At 41.4% G+C, this 21,529-nt stretch overlaps 1 protein-coding gene across 1 annotated transcript in view; it reads right to left on the reverse strand.

Annotated features, from left to right (window-relative positions):
- The window catches only part of LOC124595301, a 149,555-nt gene extending 149,023 nt beyond the window's left edge, over nucleotides 1-532 (reverse strand). The window contains exon 1 of the mRNA XM_047133988.1: nucleotides 428-532. The gene's annotated coding sequence lies outside the window, so the exon portion shown is untranslated. The remainder of the gene's footprint in view (nucleotides 1-427) is intronic.
- Between the last annotated feature and the right edge of the window lie 20,997 nt (nucleotides 533-21,529).

The raw sequence follows: 21,529 nt of genomic DNA on the forward strand, positions 1-21,529 counted from the left end.
CGACCAAAGAATTATTAAAAAAAAAAAAAACTGCGGAAGCCAGTTCATGGATGTTGGCATACGATTGGAGTTCACCGCTTCAGCGTCAGTTAAGGCCTGAATATAATCTACTGAGCCACGAAAACTGGTTGCAACATAATAAAATAACATAAAAATGACTGCTGCAGGTGTTCCGCTTTACGTAAATGAACCGTCAAAGTCCAGCAGACCGTCAGTCACAACAACGGAAATACGAAAACACCACAGAAAGATCCATAATGTACACTAGTAAGGCAATGTTCCTCAACAGCCGATATTACAGACCATCGGCAGACGCGGGGCAACGTGGAGGGAGGGGGAAGCGGTGTTCGCCAGCCTCTGCCTCACCCCTGGCAGGTATACCTCTCAGCTGCACACGCACTGTCGAGAGGAGGAATGTGGTACGCACCTGAAGAGAGCGACTGACGCTGGCTCGACGTCGAGGTTTTTGGCGTCGGTGAGCAGCAGGGGCGGTCCGTGGAGAAGGCGGTGCAGCGGTGTCGCTTGTTGTGGAGTCGTGTGGAGGAGTGTCGGCGCTACCGGACTGCCGGATGGCGCCCCGCATCGCCGCTCGCCATTTAAGTACGCCAGCGCCACTGCTGCCCCCACCAGTGGGGGGGGGGGGAGGGGGGAACCCCGGCGCCGGTACGCTCTGCGCTGATTGCTGCGGCCTCCCGCTCTCGCCGCCGCCTTAACCAGCCACGTGCTCTCCATACAACAATACTTCAGTGCCGGCGTCAATAAATCTTAAGTTACACTACTAGCCATTAATATTGCTACACCACGAAGATGACATGCTACAGACGCGAAATTTAACCGACAGGAAGAAGATGCTGTGATATGCAAATGATTAGCTTTTCAGAGGATTCACACAAGGCTGGCGCCGGTGGCGGCACCTACAACGTGCTGACATGAGGAAAGTTACCAACCGACTTCTCGTACACAAACAGCAGTTGATCGGCGTTGCCTGGTGAAACGTTGTTGTGATGCCTCGTGTGAGGAGGAGAAATGCGTACCATCACGTTTCCGACTCTGATAAAGGTCGGATTGTAGCCTCTCGAGATTGCGGTTTATCGTATCGCGACATTACTGCTCGTGTTGGTCGAGATCCAATGACTGTTAGCAGAATATGGAGTCGGTGGATTCAGGAGGGTAATACGGAACGCCGTGCTGGGTCCCAACGGCCTTGTATCACTAGCAGTCGAGATAACAGACATCTTATCCGCATGGCTGTAACGGATCGTGCAGCCACGTCTCGATACCTGAGTCAACAGATGGGGACATTTTCAAGACAACAACCATCTGCACGAAAAGCTCGACGACGTTTGCAGCAGAATGGACTATCAGCTCGGAGACCGGGGCTGCGGTTGCCCTTGACGCTGCATCACAGACAGGAGCGCCTGCGATGGTGTACTCAATGACGAACCTGGGTGCACGAATGGCAAAACGTTATTTTTTCGGGTGAATCCAGGTTCTGTTTACAGCATCATTATGGTCGCATCCGTGTTTGGCGACATCGCGGTGAACGCACATTGGAAGCGAGTATTCGTCATCGCCATACTGGCGTATCACCCAGCGTGATGGTATGGTGTTCCATTGGTTACACGTCTCGGTCACCTCTTGTTCGCATTGACGGCATTCTGAACAGTGGACGTTATATTTCAGATGTGTTACGACCCGTGGCTCTAGCCTTCATTCAATTCCTTCGAAACCCTACATTTCAGCAGGATAATGCACGACCGCATGTAAGTGTCCTGTACGGGCGTTTCTGGATACAGAAAATGTTCCACTGCTGCCCTGGCCAGCACATTCTCCAGATTTTTCTTCAACTGAAAACGTCTGGTCAATGGTGGCCGAGCAACTGGCTCGTCACAATACGCCAGTCACTACTCTTTATGAACTGTGGTATCGTGTTGAAGCTGCGTGGGCAGCTGTACCTGTACACGTCATCCAAACTCTGTTTGACTCAGTGCCCAGGCGTATCAAGGCCGTTATTACGACCAGAGGTGGTTGTTCTGGGTACTAGTTTCTCAGGATGTATGCACCGAAATTTCGTGAAAATGGAATCACATGTCAGTTCTAGTATAATATGTCTGTCCAGTGAATACCCTTTTATCATCTGCATTTCTTCTTGGTGTACCAATTTTAATGGTCAGTAGTGTACTTTTCACTGCCTTCCTTCTCAAAAGTTTTGAGTACGTACTGAAGAATTTAGGTTACTCCATCGTTCCTCGTGGTATTGAGAGATGCACTGCCGCAGTTTCATGTTGTTGGTGTTGTTATTACCCTTATTGTATGTTTGTTGATATTCATCTTTGTTTTGAGTCATCAGTCATCTGACTGATGCGGCCCGCCACGAATTCCTCCACAGTGCCAACCCCTTCGTCTCACAGTAGCACTTGCAACCTACCTCCTAAATTACTTGCTGGATGTATTCCAGTCTCTGTCTTCCCCTACAGTTTTTACCCTCTACGGGTTCCTCTACGACCGTGGGAGCTATTCCCCGATGCCAGAATCATATTTTCACTCTGCAGCGAAGTATGCGCTGATGCAAAACTTTCTGGCAGATTAAAACTGTGTTTCGGACCGAGAAATTTATTATTCCCTGGTGACTTAACATGTGTCGTATCATCCTGTTCCTTCTTATTGTCAGTGGTTTACACGTATTCCTATCATGGACGATTCTGAGCAGAACCTCCTCATTCCTTGCCTTATCACTTCAATTAATTTACAGCATTGCTCTGTAGCACCACATCTCAAATGCTTCGATTTTCTCCTGTTCCGTTTTTCCCACAGTGCATGTTTCACTAACATACGATGCTGTGCTCCAAACGTACATCCTCAGAAATTTCTTCCTCAAATCAAGGCGTATGTTTGGTACTAGTAGACTTCTCTCGGTCAGAAACACCCTTTTTGCCAGTGCTAGTCTGCTTTTGATGTTCTCATTGCTCCGTCCGTCATTGGTTGTTTTGTGCCTAGGTTGCAGAATTCTTTAACTTCTACTTCGTGGCCGTTAACTCTGATAAGTTTCTCGCTTTTATCATTTCTGATACTTTTTATTACTTTCATCTTCCTTCGATTTACTCTCAGTCCATATTCTGTATATAATTTTAATTTTAGAAACCGACAGCCTCAGTTGCAAAGTTTACTTAGATTTCCCTAGGTTTCAGTCGGGGTAACCCAACCTTCTTCAGAATAAAAGTAACTACCGTTTGTCCATAGTGGACATCGTCAAGCTAAAATTACGATGTTCACTATTGACAAATGGTAGTTACTTTTATTCTGAAGAAGGTTGGGTTATCCCGACTGAAACCTAGGTAAATCTAGGTAAACTTTGCAACTGAGGCTGTTGGTTTTTAAAATTAAAATTAATATTTATACAGTTGCTGGCAAGGCCTTGAAATGTCGAAAATATTTATATTATGTATACATTAGACAATTTATTCCATTCAGCACACCATGTAAGTCTTCATTTTCAGTCAGGATACCAAAGTCATCAGCTTATAGCATCGTTGATACCTTTTCACCTTGAATTTTAATTCTATTCCTGAACCTTTCATTTACGTCATTGCTTCTTCGGTGTACAGATTGAACAGTGGCGGTGAAAGACTACATCCCTGTCTTGCACCCTTTTTAATTCGAACACTCCGTTCTTGCTCGTCAACTCTTATTATCCCCTCTTGGCTCTAGTTTGTATTGTATTTTACCCACCTCTCCCTATAGTTTAACTATATTTTTCTCAGAATTTTGAACCTCTTGCACCATTTTTCACTGCCGAACGCTTTTCCAGGTCAACAAATCCTATGAAAGAGTCTTGAATTTTCTTTAGTTTTGTTTCGATTATCAACTATAAAGTCAGCATTTCATCTCTGATGCCTTTACATTTCCTAAAACCAAACTGATCGTCATCTAACACATCCTTTATTTTCTTTTACACTCTTCTGTGCATTATTCTTATCAGGAACTCCGGTGTATGAGCTGTCAAGTTGATTGTGCGATGATTTTCGCACTTGTTATCATATAACAACATTACAAGACATCACCAATTCCGCTCAATTGCTTCTATACGTCCATCGCATGTCTGACAGAATACAATGTCTTCAGCAAACTACGATGTTATTATTTCACCTCCGATAACGTTAATTTTATTTCCAAAATTCTCCTTGTTTTCCTTTTCTCCTTGCTCGACAAAAATACTGAAAAACACGGAGGGAAGTGCTTCAGAGCTGTCTCATTTCGTTCTAAACTTCTGCTTCCATTTCTTGACCTTCGATTTTAATAAATCTAGTTTGGTATCTGTAAAAGCTGTATGTAACATTTCGCTACTTGTATTGCATCCCTGTTAACTTCATAATCCAAAAGAGTGTATTCCAATAATCATCTGAATCAGCTAATGCCTTGTATGTAGGTTTCATTTCCTCAACCTACACTATGTGATCAAAAGTATCCGGACACGATGACTTACAAGTTCGTGGCGCCCTCCATCGGCAATGCTGGAATTCTGTATGGTGTTGGCCCACCCTTAGCCTTGATGGCAGCTTCCACTCTCGCAGGCATACGTTCAATCAGGTGCTGGAAGGTTTCTTGGAGAAAGGCAGCCCATTCTTCACAGAGTGATGCACTGAGGAGAGGTCGGTGAGGAGTGGCACGAAGTCGGCGTTCAAAACCATCCCAAAGGTGCTCTATAAGATTCAGGTCGGGACTCTGTGCAGGTCAGTCCATTACAGGGATGTTACCGTCATGTAACCTCTCCGCCACAGGCCATGTATTATGAACAGGTGCTCGATCGTGTTGAAAGATGCAATCGCCATCTCTGACTTGCTCTTCAACAGGGGGAAGCAAGAAGGTACTTAAAAGATCAACGTACTTAAAAGATCAATGTAGGTCTATGCTGCGATAGTGCCCCACGCAAAACAAGGAGTGCAAGCCCCCTCCATGAAAAACACTACCACACCATAACACCACGGCCTCCGAATTTTAATGTTGGCAGTACACACGCTAGCAGATGACGTTCACCGGGCATTCGCCATACCCACACCCTGCCCTCGGATCCCCACATTGTGTACCGTGATTCGTCACTCCACACAACGTTTTTCCACTGTTCAATCGTCCGAAGTTTACGCTCCTTAAACCAAGCGAGGCTTCGTTCGTCATTTACCAGTGTGATGTGTGGCTTATGAGCAGCCGCCCGACCATGAAATACAAGTTTTCTCACCTCCCGCCTAACTGTCATAGTACTTGCAATGGATCCTGATGCAGATTAGAATTCCTGTATAATGGTCTGAATAGATGTCTGCCTATAGCACATTACGGCCCTCTTCAGCTGTCGGCGGTCTCTATCAGTCAACAGACGAGGTCGGCCTGTACGCTTTTGTGCTGTACGTGTCCCTTCATGTTTTTTCACTTCACTATCACATCGGAAACAGAGGACCTAGGGATGTTTAGGATCGTGGAAATCTCGCATACAGACGTATGACACAAGTGACACCCAAACACCTGACTACGTTCGAAGTCCGTGAGTTCCGCGGAGCGCCCCACTCTGCTCTCTCACGATGTCTAATGACTACTGAGCTCGCTGATATGAAGTACCTGGCAGTAGGTGGCAGCACAATGCACCTAGTATAGGAGCATATCAGTTGGCAGAACAGAGATAGGCAGGTGCGCGTATACAAAGCTCTCGCTAAGTTAAGTGATTAATATTGAAATAAGAACTAATTTAGTTAATACTACATTTTAGACTAATGTATTTACTTCTTCTCTAGGCTATCTACTGAAGGTTTTGCTTTCCTGACCGTATTTAGATCGAAAAGGAAGTATTCCGTAAAGACCGGTAGTCGTTAGTTTTGTTTACATTTTTTAGGCGTAAATTTCGTGCGAGTGTTGATTTTCGTTTTTGACTAGAGTTATCGCTTCAAAGTCAAATTAATTCGTGTCTGTAATACAGAGTTTAGGTAGTTAAAACTTTCGGAAATAAGTTTAAAAGTTTGTTCGCATTAGTTTTTATTTGCGTATTAGTACAGGTTACGAAACTACTGTGGTCTTGTGCCAAGGTATTCTCTGCTTTTGTGTTAAGTTTGTCTATCAAACCATGTAGCCAGGTGACAGAAAACTTAGGTCAGCTATGCAGGGATACACTACACATGGCCTGCACCTGAATAGGAAGGGGAAAAATAAGTTAGCTTCTGAACACTATGTAACTGTGGAGATGGATAGTGTCAGTATAAATGGATATAATTTAGCATCTTACACTTGCAGATGTAGGATGGATAAAGGCGGAGTTGCCAATTTCATAAAACAAGGGGAAAAATAAAAAACTGTAGAAGTAAGCAAATTTTGTGTTGATCAGTACTTTGAGGTTTGCACATGTGAACTTCAGCTAGATAATGTAGTATTGGTATTAGCAACAGTGTGCAGGTCTCCATTAGGAGACTGGGTGATATTCATAATAAACTTTGACTCCCTATTATGCTGTCTGTCAAACAAAAAGAAGAAGTTATTAATCTGTGGTTATTTTAATGTAAACTTTCTAAGTAATTCCGACAGGAAAAGTGAACTAGAAGTTTTGTTAACAACATATAAGATACAACATATATCTCCCTACATGTATAACTCAAGACTGTAGCACACTAATAGATAATGTTTTTGTGCAGAAAGAGGATGTAAAACAAACATATGCTTTTCCTGTGGTAAATGGATTGTAAAACAAAAAAAACCACAATGGAACTTTACCTAGACATAAATGGGTATAGGAAGGGCTTCAAGGCTAGGACAAATGCACTTCGAGGGGATGCTGGGGGAATACTGACAGACCCCAGTGCTATATTAAGTAAATGGAGGGCGCATTTTGAGCATCTATTAAATGTACACCAGGAAGCAGGAAATGAGCAGGCGTACGAAATACATACAGCAGAACCCCAGACACCTGAGCCAACGTTAAAGGAAGTAAGAAATGCAATCAACAAATTGAAAAACCATAAAGCACCAGGATCAGATTGCATAACTGCAGAATTAGTTAAAAATGGAGGACAGAAATTGGTGGAAGTAGTTCACAAAATGATAACTAAATTATAGAACTCAGAGATGATACCTGAAGAGTGGCAGGAGTCGATTCTGATCCCAATTTTTAAGAAAGGTGACAAAATGGATTGTAGTAATTATAGAGGCATATCGCTATTACCAGTATGTTCCAAGATTTTCTCGAATATTCTGCTAAGCAGGCTTACACCATATGCAGATGAAATTGTGGGGGATTACCAAGCCGGCTTTAGGAGGAACAGATCAACTATAGACCAAATATTCACCCTGCGTCAAATTTTGGAAAAGAAATTGGAATACAATATACCAGTTCATAATCTTTTCATAGATTTTACAAAAGCATATGATTCAGTATAGCAATCAAAATTGTACAGAATTCATTTGGAACCTGGAATTCCAAAGAAGTATGTTAGACTCATAGAAGTGAGTTTGAAAAACACAAAAGGTAGAGTGCGCGTGGGGAAATTGGAGTTAGAAGAATTTGTAATAAAGAAGGGTGATGCCCTGTCTCCGCTACTTTTTAATTTAGTCCTAGAATATATTGCACGAATGGCAGCAGATAATTCAGAGGGTATGGAGTTAAATGGAAATATTAAGATATTAGGGCATGCAGATGATCTAAACATCATTAGCGATAGGAAAGAATCTGTAACAGCAAATGCGAATGCGTTAATCAAGGCTAGTGAAGATGTAGGTCTAAGGATAAGTGAAGACAAAACCTTATTACTACTAGAATGCCAACAGCAGTAGATCAGGAAATGTTAAGAGTTGGAGACATGCAGTTTGAAAAAGTGAACACATTTAAGTATCTAGGCGTGTACATCACTTCGAGAAATGAGATTGAATCCGAACTGAGGAAGAGATTACGGGCGGGAAATGCGTGCTACTTCTCACTGAATAGATTACTTTCATCACGGATATTGTCTCGAAATTTAAAGATTAGAATATACAAAACTATTATTCTACCAGTTATGCTGTATGGGTGTGAGACTTGGTCTCTCACTGTGCAAAATGAAAAGCCGTTTAGAGTATTTGAAAACAAAATTTTGAGGAAAATTTTCGGAGCAAAAAGGGATGATATTAGCGGAGAGTGGCGAAAACTGCATAACGAAGAGGTTCACGAACTCTATTCAAGCCCTGACATAATCAGTATTATTAAATCACGTAGGCTGCGATGGGCGGGTCACGTAGCTCGAATGGATGAGGGCAGGGCAGTGCGCAGAGTACTGGTAGGGCACCTAGAGGGAAAACGTCCCGTGGGGAGACCGAGGCGTAGATGGGAGGACAATGTGAAGGCCGATTTGAGGAGCCTAGGTATTGAAGGAGAATGGAAGGAAATAGCCCAAGACAGGGAGATATGGCGAAAATACGTTGCTGCGGTAATGGACTCTCGAGTCCGGTATGACCAGTGAGTAAGTAAGTAAGTAAGTAAATGGACTGTCAGACCGTGATGCACAACTGATTAACTTACAAAACCTAACAGGGTGCAAAGTTCGGAAACCATTAAGTATAAGTGTGAGGTTGCACAACCTGGTATCTACAGAGCACTTCAGAGAAAATTTAAGAAATGTTAATTGGGGAGATGTATATAATGAGCCAAATGCTAATGATAAATGCAACATATTTCTTGATAAATTTATATCCCTTTCTGAACATTGTTTCCCAGAGAAAATTACTAAATGTAACACCACAAACTTTTCAAAGAAACCTTGGATTGCTACAGGTATTAAAGTGTCTTCAGAAAGAAAAAGAAAACGGTATGAGACAGCAAGAACAAGTAAAGATCCAGAAGTAGTTTTACACTATAAAAATTCTTGTAATGCACTGAGAAAAGTTATAAGGAAATCAAGAAATACGTATGTTAGAGAAGAAATTAACAACTCTGGCAATAAAATCAAATCAGTATGGAATGTTGTTAGAAGGGAGACAGGAAGAGTAACCACTGGCGTACGTAGTGTTACTATTAACGACAATGAGACCATCCTAACCAACAGTACGCAAGTAGCTAATGTATTTCAGTACCATTTTTAAGTGTAGGAGAGAAGTGTAGTTCAAAAGAATAAGCCAGGCAGTACATGGAAGAGTCAGTTTTGAAAAAAAATAGTCAGATTAAGTTTCACCTAACAACTTCTTATGAAATAAGTAAAATTATTAGATCTTTGAAAAATAAATGTTCTGTTGGAGTAGATAGCATTTCTAATAAGATATTAAAACAATGTGGAGCAATTACAGCTAATGTTCTGAGTCACATATGTAATGCATCACCAACTCAAGGTATTTTCCCAGACAGGTTAAAATATGCCATTGTCAGGCCTCTCTACAAAAACAGTAATGAAATCCTAAACTCAGATTGGAATGTATACCGCAGAGACAGGCTGGACAGTGAAGGGGGACGCGTGTTTATAGCGATAAGAAGTGCAATAGTATCGAAGGAAATTGACGGAGATCCGAAATGTGAAATGATTTGGGTGAAGGTCACGGTTAAAGCAGGCTCAGACATGGTAATTGGATGTCTCTATAGGCCCCCTGGCTCAGCAGCTGTTGTGGCTGAGCACCTGAAGGATAATTTGGAAAATATTTCGAGTAGATTTCCCCACCATGTTATAGTTCTGGGTGGAGATTTTAATTTGCCGGATATAGACTGGGAGACTCAGACGTTCATAACGGGTGGCAGGGACAAAGAATCCAGTGAAATTTTTTTAAGCGCTTTATCTGAAAACTATCTTGAGCAGTTAAACAGAGAACCGACTCGTGGCGATAACACATTAGACCTTCTGGTGACAAACAGACCCGAACTATTTGAAACAGTTAACGCAGAACAGGGAATCAGCGATCATAAAGCGGTTACGGCACCGATGATTTCAGCCGTAAATAGAAATATTAAAAAAGGTAGGAAGATTTTTCTGTTCAGCAAAAGTGACAAAAAGCAGATTACAGAGTACCTGACGGCTCAACACAAAAGTTTTGTCTCAAGTACAGATAGTGTTGAGGATCAGTGGACAAAGTTCAAAACCATCGTACAATATGCTTTAGATGAGTATGTGCCAAGCAAGATCGTAAGAGATGGAAAAGAGCCACCGTGGTACAACAACCGAGTTAGAAAACTGCTGCGGAAGCAAAGGGAACTTCACAGCAAACATAAACATAGCCAAAGCCTTGCAGACAAACAAAAATTACTCGAAGCGAAATGTAGTGTGAGGAGGGCTATGCGAGAGGCGTTCAATGAATTCGAAAGTAAAGTTCTATGTACTGACTTGGCACAAAATCCTAAGAAATTTTGGTCTTATGTCAAAGCGGTAGGTGGGTCAAAACAAAATGTCCAGACACTCTGTGACCAAAATGGTACTGAAACAGAGGATGACAGACTAAAGGCCGAAATACTAAATGTCTTTTTCCAAAGTTGTTTCACAGAGGAAGATTGCACTGTAGTTCCTTCTCTAGATTGTCGCACAGATGACAAAATGGTAGATATCGAAATAGACGACAGAGGGATAGAGAAACAATTAAAATCGCTCAAAAGAGGAAAGGCCTCTGGACCTGATGGGATACCAGTTCAATTTTACACAGGGTACGCGAAGGAACTTGCCCCCCTTCTTGCAGCTGTGTACCGTAGGTCTCTAGAAGAGCGTAGCGTTCCAAAGGATTGGAAAAGGGCACAGGTCATCCCCGTTTTCAAGAAGGGACGTCGAGCAGATGTGCAGAACTATAGACCTATATCTCTAACGTCGATCAGTTGTAGAATTTTGGGACACGTATTGTGTTCGAGTATAATGACTTTTCTGGAGACAAGAAATCTACTCTGTAGGAATCAGCATGGGTTTCGAAAAAGACGGTCATGTGAAACCCAGCTCGTCCACGAGACTCAGAGGGCCATAGACACGGGTTCCCAGGTAGATGCCGTGTTTCTTGACTTACGCAAGGCGTTCGATACAGTTCCCCACAGTCGTTTAATGAACAAAGTAAGAGCATATGGGCTATCAGACCAATTGTGTGATTGGATTGAGGAGTTCCTAGATAACAGGACGCATGATGTCATTCTCAATGGAGAGAAGTCTTCCGAAGTAAGAGTGATTTCAGGTGTGCCGCAGGGGAGTGTCATAGGACCGTAGCTATTCACAATATACATAAATGACCTTGTGGATGACATCGGAAGTTCACTGAGGCTTTTTGCGGATGATGCTGTGGTGTATCGAGAGGTTGTAACAATGGAAAATTGTACTGAAATGCAGGTGGATCTGCAGCGAGTTGAAGCGTGGTGCAGGGAATGGCAATTGAATCTCAATGTAGACAAGTGTAATGTGCTGCGAATACACAGAAAGGTAGATCCTTTATCATTTAGCTACAAAATAGCAGGTCAGCAACTGGAAGCAGTTAATACCATAAATTATCTGTGAGTACGCATTAGGAGTGATTTAAAATGGAATGATCATATAATGTTGATCGTCGGTAAAGCAGATGCCAGACTGAGATTCATTGGAAGAATCCTAAGGAAATGCAATCCGAAAACAAAGGAAGTAGGTTACAGTACGCTTGTTCGCCCACAGCTTGAATACTGCTCAGCAGTGAGGGGTCCGTACCAGATAGGGTTGATAGAAGGTATAGAGAAGATTCAACGGAGACCAGCGCGCTTCGTTACAGGATCATTTAGTAATCGCGAAAGCGTTACGGAGATGATAGATAAACTCCAATGGAAGACTCTGCAAGAGAGATGCTCAGTAGCTCGTTACGGGCTTTTGTTGAAGTTTCGAGAACATACCTTCACCGAAGAGTCAAGCAGTATATTGCTCCCTCCTACGTATATCTCGCGAAGAGACCATGAGGATAAAATCAGAGAGATTAGAGCCCACACAGAGGCATACCGACAATCCTTCTTTCCACGAACAATACGAGACTGGAATAGAAGGGAGAACCGAGAGAGGTACTCAAGGTACCCTCCGCCACACACCGCCAGGTGGCTTGCGGAGTATGGATGTAGATGTAGATGTAGATGTAGAAGGGGGACACCACAGATGTCAATAATTATCGGCCAGCATCCTTGTTTACAGCATTTTCAAAAATCTTCAAGAAAATATTGTACTCAAAAATGGTTAGTCATCTCAAAAGTAATGGGATACTTAATAAATCACAGTTTGTATTTCAGAAATGCTGTTCCACTGAGATAGCAACATACAGTTTCAGTGTACACATAATAGAGTCTTTAAACAGTAAAATGTCACCAACAGGAATTTTCTGTGGCATGTGCAAAGCATTTGATTGTGTGAACCATGACATTATGTTACAGAAATTACAATTCTATGGTATTAATGGAATAGCATATGAGTAGTTTAAGTCATACCTATAGAACAGGAAACAAAAAGTTTGCCACTTGATCTAACTGGGGTGAAATTATATTAGCTATCCCACAGGGTTCAATCATGGGTCCCCTTCTGTTCTTGATGTATGTGAACGACCTCCCTTCTTATCTGAAACAAAAAGCTGAACTGACATTGTTTGCTGATGATACATGACACATCATTATTAATCCAGTAAAAGAAACTCTGATTGAAAATGATACAAATAAGGTCTTTGGAAAAGTCATTAATTGGTTTTCTGCAAACGGACTTGCTCTAAACATTGAAAAAAAAAAAGAAAACCACAGTACATCCAATTATCTGCTGCAAAAAGTACAGTTCCTTCAATAAATATAACACATCAACAGAAGTCAGTAGACACGGTAGAGCATACTAAGTTTTTGGGTGGATATGTAGATGAGAATCTTAATTGGAAAATTCATAGTTTGGATCTTCTGAAGCGACTAGGTTCAGCAACTTTTGCAATCAGAATAATTGCCAATTTTGAGGACATAGAAATTATTAAGCTAATATACTTTGCATACTTTCACTCTTTGATCTCATACAAAATAATATTTTGGGGTAACTCAACACTTAGACAAAAAGTATTCACTGCTCAAAAGAAAGTGGTTAGAATAATGTGTGGGGTATATAGTCGCACATCTTGTAGGTATCTTTTTAAAAGATTGGGAATTCTTACAACAGCCTCACAGTACATTTACTCACTAATGAAATTTGTTCTCAACAACATGGACCAGTTTAAAAACAACAGCGACATTTATGAATATAATACCAGTAAAAAGAAAGACTTACACTATCCTTTACACAACCTATCTTTGGCACAGAAATGGGTAATGGGTAAAATATGCTACTATAAAAATTTTTGACAAATTACCAGTTGAAATAAAATGTCTGACAGAAAGCAGTTAATAGCTTCAAAAATAGACTGAAATCATATCTCCTTGACATCTCCTTCTATGGCATATTCAACAGGAATAAATAAATCTATGAATATAGTATATGTGTGGTGTGCCATTTAAGAGAAAGGGGTAAATTATATATTGTTTCATACGTGCATTTCTTATGCACATGACACGTTACACATCATAATGGCTACCGTACTATGCAACCAACTAACTAACTAATACGAAAAATTTATGTTTTTGGTGGTGTCCGGATACTTTTGATCACATAGTGTATGTTCTAAGAGAAGTCGTATGGTCAACATTGTCTCGGGTGTTCGTATATTTCCCCTGAACCCAAATTGACCATCCTCGAGGTCGGCTTCCTTCAGTTTCTCCATTACTACACAAATAATTTGAGTCAGAATTTTGCAACCATGACTTTCAGCAACAGCATTACAAATGGTTCAAATGGCTCTAAGCACTACGGGAAGCCACCAGTCCCCTAAACTTAGAACTGCTTAAACCTAACCAACGTAAGAACATCACACACATACATGCCCGGGGCAGGATTCGAACCTGCGACCGCAGCAGCAGCGCGGTTCCATCCACATTGATGACAAGAGTCATATAAAGAAGAAAGGAAAAGAAAACTCAGGATGTGTCAGACGACGACCCTTTTGGCTTTAGGAAAGGTAAAGGCCCCAGAGAGGCAATTCTGGCGCTGCAGTTCATAATGAAAACAATACAACAGAAAAATTAAGACTCTTTCGCACAATTTGTTGACCTGGAAAAGCGTTCGACAGTGTAACACGGTGCAAGATTTTCAAAATTCTTAGAAAAATAGGGGTAAGCTACAGGGAGAAACGGGAAATATACAGTATGTACAAGAGCCAAGAGGGAATAATAAGAGTGGACGATCAAGACGAAGTGTTCGGATTACAAAGGGTGTAAGACAGAGATGTAGTCTTTCGACCACACTGTTCAATCTGTACATCGAAGAAGCAATGATGAATGATGGAAATAAAATAAAGGTTCAGGAGTGGAATTGAAATTCAAGGTCAAAGGATATCAATTATACGATTTGCTGATGACATTGCTATCCCGCGTGAAAATGAAGAAGAATTATATGTTGTGCTGAATGGAATGAACAGTCTAATGAGTACAGAATATGAATTGGGAGTAAATCGAAGAAATACGAAAGTAATGAGAAGTAGCAGAACTGAGAACAGCTAGAAACATAACATTAGATGAAGTTCATAAATTCGGCTACCTAGGCAGTAAAATAATTTTGGAAGAAATTTCTAAGAATGTACGTTTGGAGCAGAGCATTGTATGTTAGTGAAACAGAGACTGCGCGAAAACAGGAACAGAACAGAATCGAAGCATTTGAGACGTGGTGCTACAGAAGAATGTTGAAAATGAGGTGGACTGATAATGGTAAGAAATGAGGAGGTTGCGCTCAGAATTGGAGAGGAAAGGAATATGTGGAAAGCACTGTCGAGGAGAAGGGACGGAGCGATAGGAGATCTATTAAGACATGAGGGAATGACTTTCATGGTACTAGAGGGAGCTGTAGAGCGCAAAAGCCGTAGAGAAAGAAAGAGATTGGAACACATCCAGCAAATAATTGAGAAAGTAGGTTGCAAGTGCCACTCTGAGACGAAGAGGTTAGCACAGGAGACGAATTCGTGGCGGGCCGCATAAAACCAGTCATATGACTGATGACCCAGAAAAAAAGGCATAAAAATAGAGCATTTCTCAAACATGAAAGTGAAAACTGCTCAATCCAGTTTTACAGATACACGACACACAATAGGTTCAATGTTGTTGTTGTAGTGGTTTTCAGAGACTGGTTTGAGGTAGCTCTCCATGCTACTCTATGCTGTGCAAGCTTCTTCATCTCCCAGTACCTACTGCAACCTACATCCTTCTGAATCTGTTTAGTGTATTCATCTCTTGGTCTCCCTCTACGATTTTTACCCTCCACGCTGACCTCCAATACTAAATTAGTGATCCCTTGATGCCTCAGAATATGGCCTAAGAACCGATCCCTTCTTCTAATCAAGTTGTGGCACAAATTTCTCTTCTCTCCAATTCTATTCAGTACCTCGTCATTGGTTATTTGATCTAGCCATCCAGTCTTCAACATTCTTCTGTAGCACCACATTTCGAAAGCTTCCATTCTCTTCTTGTCTAAACTATTTATCGTCCACTTCCATACATGGCTACACTCCATGCAAATACTTTCAGAAACGACTTCCCGACACTTAAATCTATACTCGGTGTTAACAAATTTCTCTTCTTGAGAAACGCTTTCCTTGCAATTGCCAGTCTGCATTTTATATCCTCTCTACTTCGACCATCATCATTTATTTTTCTCCCATAATAGCAAATCTCATTTACGACTTTAAGCGTCTCATTTCCTAATCTAATTCCCACAGCATCACCCAATTTAATTCGACTACATTCCATTATCCTCGTTTTCTTTTGTTGATGTTCATCTTATATCCTGCTTTCAACACACTGTCCATTCAGTTCAGTTGCTCTTCCAGGTCCTTTGCTGTCTCTGACAGAATTACAATGCCGTCGGCGAACCTCAAAGTTGTTATTTCTTCTCCATGGATTTTAATTCCAACTCCGAATTTTTCTTTTGTTTCCTTTACTGCTTGCTCAATATACAGATTGAATAACATCGGAGAGAGGCTATAACCCTGTCTCACACCATTCTCAACCACTGCTTCCCTTTCATGCCCCTCGACTCTTATAACTGCCATCTGGTTTCTGTACAAATTGTAAATAGCCTTTCGCTCCCTGTATTTTACCCCTGTCACCTTCAGAATTTGAAAGAGAGTATTCCAGTCAACATTGTCAAAAGCTTTCTCTAAGTCTACAAATGCTAGAAACATTGGTTTGCCTTTCCTTAATCTATTTTCTAAGGTAAGTCGTAGGGTCAGTATTGCCTCACGTGTTCCAACATTTCTACGGAATCCAAACTGACCTTCCCCGAGGTCGGCTTCAATAAAGTTTTTCCATTCGTCCGTAAATAATTCGTGTTATTTAATTGCAGCCGTAGCTTATTAAACTGATAGTTCGGAAATTTTCACATCTGTCAACACCTGCTTTCTTTGGGATTGGAATTATTATATTATTCTTGAAGTCTGAGGGTATTTCGCCTGTCTCATACATCTTGCTCACTAGATGGTAGAGTTTTGTTAGGTCTGGCTCTACCAAGGCTGTCAGTAGTTCTAATGGAATGTTGTCTACACCCGGGGCCTTGTTTCGACTTAGGTCTTTCAGTGCTCTGTCAAACTCTTCACGCAGGATCGTATCTCCCATTTCATCGTCATCTACATCCTCTTCCATTTCCATAATATTATCCTCAAGTACATCGACCTTGTATAGACCCTCTATATACTCCTTCCACCTTTCTGCTTTCCCTTCTTTGCTTAGAACTTGGTTTCCATCTGAGCTCTTGATATTAATACAAGTGGTTCTCTTTTCTCCAAAGGTCTCTTTAATTTTCCTGTAGGCAGTACCTACCTTACCCCTAGTGATATGCGCCTCTACATCCTTACATTTGTCCTCTAGCCATTCCCGCTTAGCCATTTTCCATTTCCTGTTGATCTCATGTTTGAGACGTTCTACTTCTTTTTGTTTGCTTCATTTATTGTATTTTTATATTTTCTGCTTTCATCAATTAAATTCAATATCTCTTCTGTTATCCAAGGTTTTCTGTTAGCCCTCGTCTTTTTACCTACTTGATCCTCTGCTACCTTCACTATTTCGGCTCTCAAAGCTACCCATTCTTCTTCTACTGTATTTCTTTCCCCCATTCCTGTCAATCGTTCTCTAATGCTCTCCGTGAAGCTCTCCACAACCTCTGGTTCTTTCAGTTTATCCAGGTCCCATCTCCTCAAATTCCCACCATTTTGCAGTTTCTTCAATTTTAATCTATAGTTCATAACCAATAGATTGTGGTCAGAGTCCACATCTGCCCCTGGAAATGTCTTACAATTTAAAACCTGGTTTCTGAATCTCTGTCTTACCATTATATAATCTATCTGAGACATTCAAGTATCTCCAGACTTCTTCCATGTATTCAACCTTCTTTTATGATTCTTGTACCAAGTATTAGCTATGATTAAGTTATGCTCTGTGCAAAATTCTACCAGGCGGCTTCCTCTTTCATTCCTTAGCCCCATTCCATATTCACCTACAACTTTTCCTTCTCTTCCTTTTCCTACTATCGAGTCCCAGTCACCCATGACTTAATAGTCTGCCTTCACTATCTGAATAATTTCTTTTGTCTCATCATACATAGGTTCTACATAAAGAAACACTGGACACAGTGAAACACATAATTTTGAAAACATATTAAAACATATTTGGTCAAATAGGGAAGGCTCTTTGGCATATTGAAGATAATCGCGCGGAAAAATGATAAAAAACCATTTAGCAACTAAGCATTACATCAATATTAAAACTATTACATTAAAGGAAACTAACTTCACACAGGAAAACCACGGAAGAGGCAGGTGTGCAGGCCAGGTCTGAATAAGATGGAAAAATAAGGGGCACCACTGGGTAAATTAACGCCCGATTGTTACGAAACAGAAACTCAACTTATAAATGGGGCCGTAACAAGCCAGGAGGCCGTAACGTCTCAGAGTCTACGGTAAGACGGGAATCGGCACGCCGCCCACGCGCACGTACACAGCCGACGAGGACAGGCTACGCCCGGGTAACAAAGAGGACCACCGAGTAGCGCCTCCAAACGCTACTAACAGTTCGGAAGGCCGAGAGAAAACAAGCAATCATGTAAATCATGCATAATAATCATGGGACATACGAAAATGCTCAGGTCAAGACAAAAGGCCAACGTAAGCTTGGCCTCAAGCCCCGGCCAAACATTACGTGTAACAAAGAGAATTTCACAAAAGAGTTATTAATGATTAACCGGTTAATCTTACAATAAAATATAAAAATTTAATGTAATAATGGCACAAACCCTCAGTCCCATTAACTTAGGTGGCTTAGAAGGCAACAGGCAAACCTTGAGGGCTAGCACTCAAACAACTACAATCGTAATCATATTTGAAACAAGAAATATTAACTTTCCTGAAGGGGTAAATCTCACCAGAGTAATGGGATCCAATTACGCAATAGAGCCATGATTCACTGGGCTGCTAGCGTTTGGTTACCACAGCTGTAGGCATTTTATAGTCGCTTCATCAGTCAGGGTTCAAGCGGTTCAGATGGGTCTGAGCACTATGGGACTTAACATCTGAGGTCATCAGTCCCCTAGAACTCAGAACTACTTAAACCTAACCTAAGGACATCACACACATCCATTCCCGAGGCAGGATTCGAACCTGCGACCGTAGCGGTCGCGCGGTTCCAGACTGAAGCGCCTAGAACCACTCGGCCATACCGGCCGGCATCAGTCAGGGAAGCAACAACTTCTATTACAAATCAGACTCAATTTCGACCTGAGTGGTCACTAAAACACGTGGCGGCCTAAAACATATGACAATTTCAAAAGCAGCTGACAAATAAGCAAACATTGAACAAATTGTAGTTCATGAAAATTTTAAGATACACAAATGTGGTACTCAAATAATGTCAAACAGGGGCACAAAAAGGTAAATTCAGTTCTTGAAACAGAGTGATGAAGAAACACAGGCAATCCAGCGAAGCGGGAGGAACTTCAACACAGGAGCACATTCGACAGTCAAGTAATGAATACCTCAACCGCAAGAGCAGAACAGACGACATTAGAAAGTGAACGGCACTCCAAGAGTCACATCAGCAATTGTGCCTCCTTAATGCAAGGTGAATCAGCTGCGTTGACTTTAGGCCCAAGTGCTGCCGACCAACAAGACTTCAGCGACGACCGTCCGCTTAGACAATCGTGCGCCGCAACCTCCGTGCACAGGCTGCCGTAGACACATGTGCCACCATCTCTCTCTCCCCTTACTATGGCCAACTGTCAGCCAATGAGGTCAACAAGTTTCCCAAAGAACTACAACCACTGACTCTACAAGGGGCAGCAATGCGCCACCTGGCGACTGGACAGAGACGGATCGCGCCAGTAGGCGACGATGTAAAAACGTGGAAGAAGCCAACATGGCGCACCCACTGTATCTAACTTCTACATATCCATTTCCCTTTCAAAATTTTCTAACTTACGTACCCGATTCAGGGCTGTAACAATCGACGCTACTACTTGTAAGACGCCAGCTTTGATTCTCGTAATGACAAATGACAACGTTCTCCTGTGCCGGGTTGGGTTGATTTGGGAGAAGAGACCAAACAACGAGGTCATCGGTCTCATCGGATTAGGGAAGGATGGGGAAAGAAGTCGGCCATGCTCTGTCAAACGAACCATCCTGGCATTTGCCTGAAGCGATTTAGGGAAATCACTGAAAACCTAAATCAGGACGGTTGGCCCCGGGATTCAACCGTCGTCCTCCCGAATGTGAGTCCAGTGTGCTAAGCACTGCGCCACCTCGCTCGGTGTTCTCCTGAGTATTGTAAGAAAATGAATCGCTATGTATACCACATCAGTGGCCAACATAACTGGTCACGCAGACTATCTGTAAACTGGCAGTTGATGGTTGGAATGTTGACACCAAAGTTTACAGATAGTCTGCGTAGTCAATTATGTTGGCCACTGATGTGGCATATATACGGTCTGAAGATGGCGCCGAAACTGGTAGCCACAAAATAAATAAAATCATAAGGACGGCTGTAGGCGTTTAATTTTCTTACAATAGTAAACGGCCGTGCTCCTTAAAACTTCCAGTCAAAACGATGGACACACAAAATCCCCCTGAGTAGTCCCAGACCGGAGATCCGGATGGGGGACTACCTTATCGCCAGAATAATTTACCTGGGATGATGCCATCGTCGTTAAGCTTTACAATAGAATGTATTCCCTCAGGAGGTACAAAGCCTGCATTTTTCTCTGGGTTTCAACAGTTCGCAGTACCAACATAGCAGGACCAAGTGGGTAACTACTACAAGGCGAGATTAGTCAATCATCATGACATTTGCTCCTGTAAATACTGAAAGGGCTGCTGCCCCAGTCAGGAACCATACGTCTGTCTGGTCTGTTGTGTGGGTACATGACGAAAGGCCCCAAGAATACCGTAAAGTTAATATTTATTAAAAAACAAAAAATGAGACACCGATCGACCAGAAGAGTTGGCAAAGACGTTAATTATGAATGAGTGGTAAGGCGCAGACAAACGAAAAAACATTAATTCAATTTTTTTTACGCACACTCTTTCGTATGTACAAAGACGATGAGGACGAGTGATTTTAAATATGAAGTATTACGAGTTCTATTTATCATGTGTGCATGAATAATAGTATATTGAACAACAGTATCAAGTGTTTTTTATTTATTGAAGTGAAGTGAAAACCAAATAAGGAGGATTTTCTTGATTATGACAAGCGTCGATGTCCTCGGACTCCACTGTATGCAACTACAACTGAAATTTAAGCGAAGTCGGATAGCCAGGAAAAATTCAAACAAGCACAGACATTTCTAATAACGTAATCATATTATATCCAACAAAAATGTGTCTTTATATGAATATTTAATAATATTTAGTAGTTGTAGTAATATTTTATTTATTTATTCATTTATTTTTTGTTACAACACAACTGTCGACCTGTGTATCAGGACTTCAGGGCACCAGTTATGAGTAGTGTTTGTTAACTAATTTTATAGTAAGAAAGTTCTATGACATTGTTATGTATCATGAAAAGTAATTGTCTGTATTTTCTCTTTGCATGAACCACGACGGGGAGCAAGTATTGCACAAAAGGCAAGAATCGAGGAGAAATTTTGGAAAGGAAAAGGAATTGGTCGCAGGTTACGTAAAAATTCTCAATAGTAAGCTGTTTTCTTCGGTGCAGCAAATGTAGGACGGCTATGCAAGGTGCTTGCATGGTTACGTTTGGTAGTGCCTCTTTTGAAGTAGATAGAAACCTTTTCCTCATTATTCACTTCCTTCAATTTTATTTGCAAAAAATTTACAGAAATTTTTCAGTGTGATACGAATTGTCAGAAAAACATAAAGAATTGGGACACAATAGTTTGCACATCATAACTGACGTAAAACAGGCTTTGACATCACATAAATTACGATTGTCAAGTACAATAATTATCATATGGAATTTAAACATTTTTGTGAAATTTCTATTTTTTGCATATCCATACAACATGGCAGA

This window comes from Schistocerca americana, chromosome 2 (genome assembly GCF_021461395.2).
Source record: "Schistocerca americana isolate TAMUIC-IGC-003095 chromosome 2, iqSchAmer2.1, whole genome shotgun sequence".
Taxonomy (NCBI): domain Eukaryota; kingdom Metazoa; phylum Arthropoda; class Insecta; order Orthoptera; family Acrididae; genus Schistocerca; species Schistocerca americana.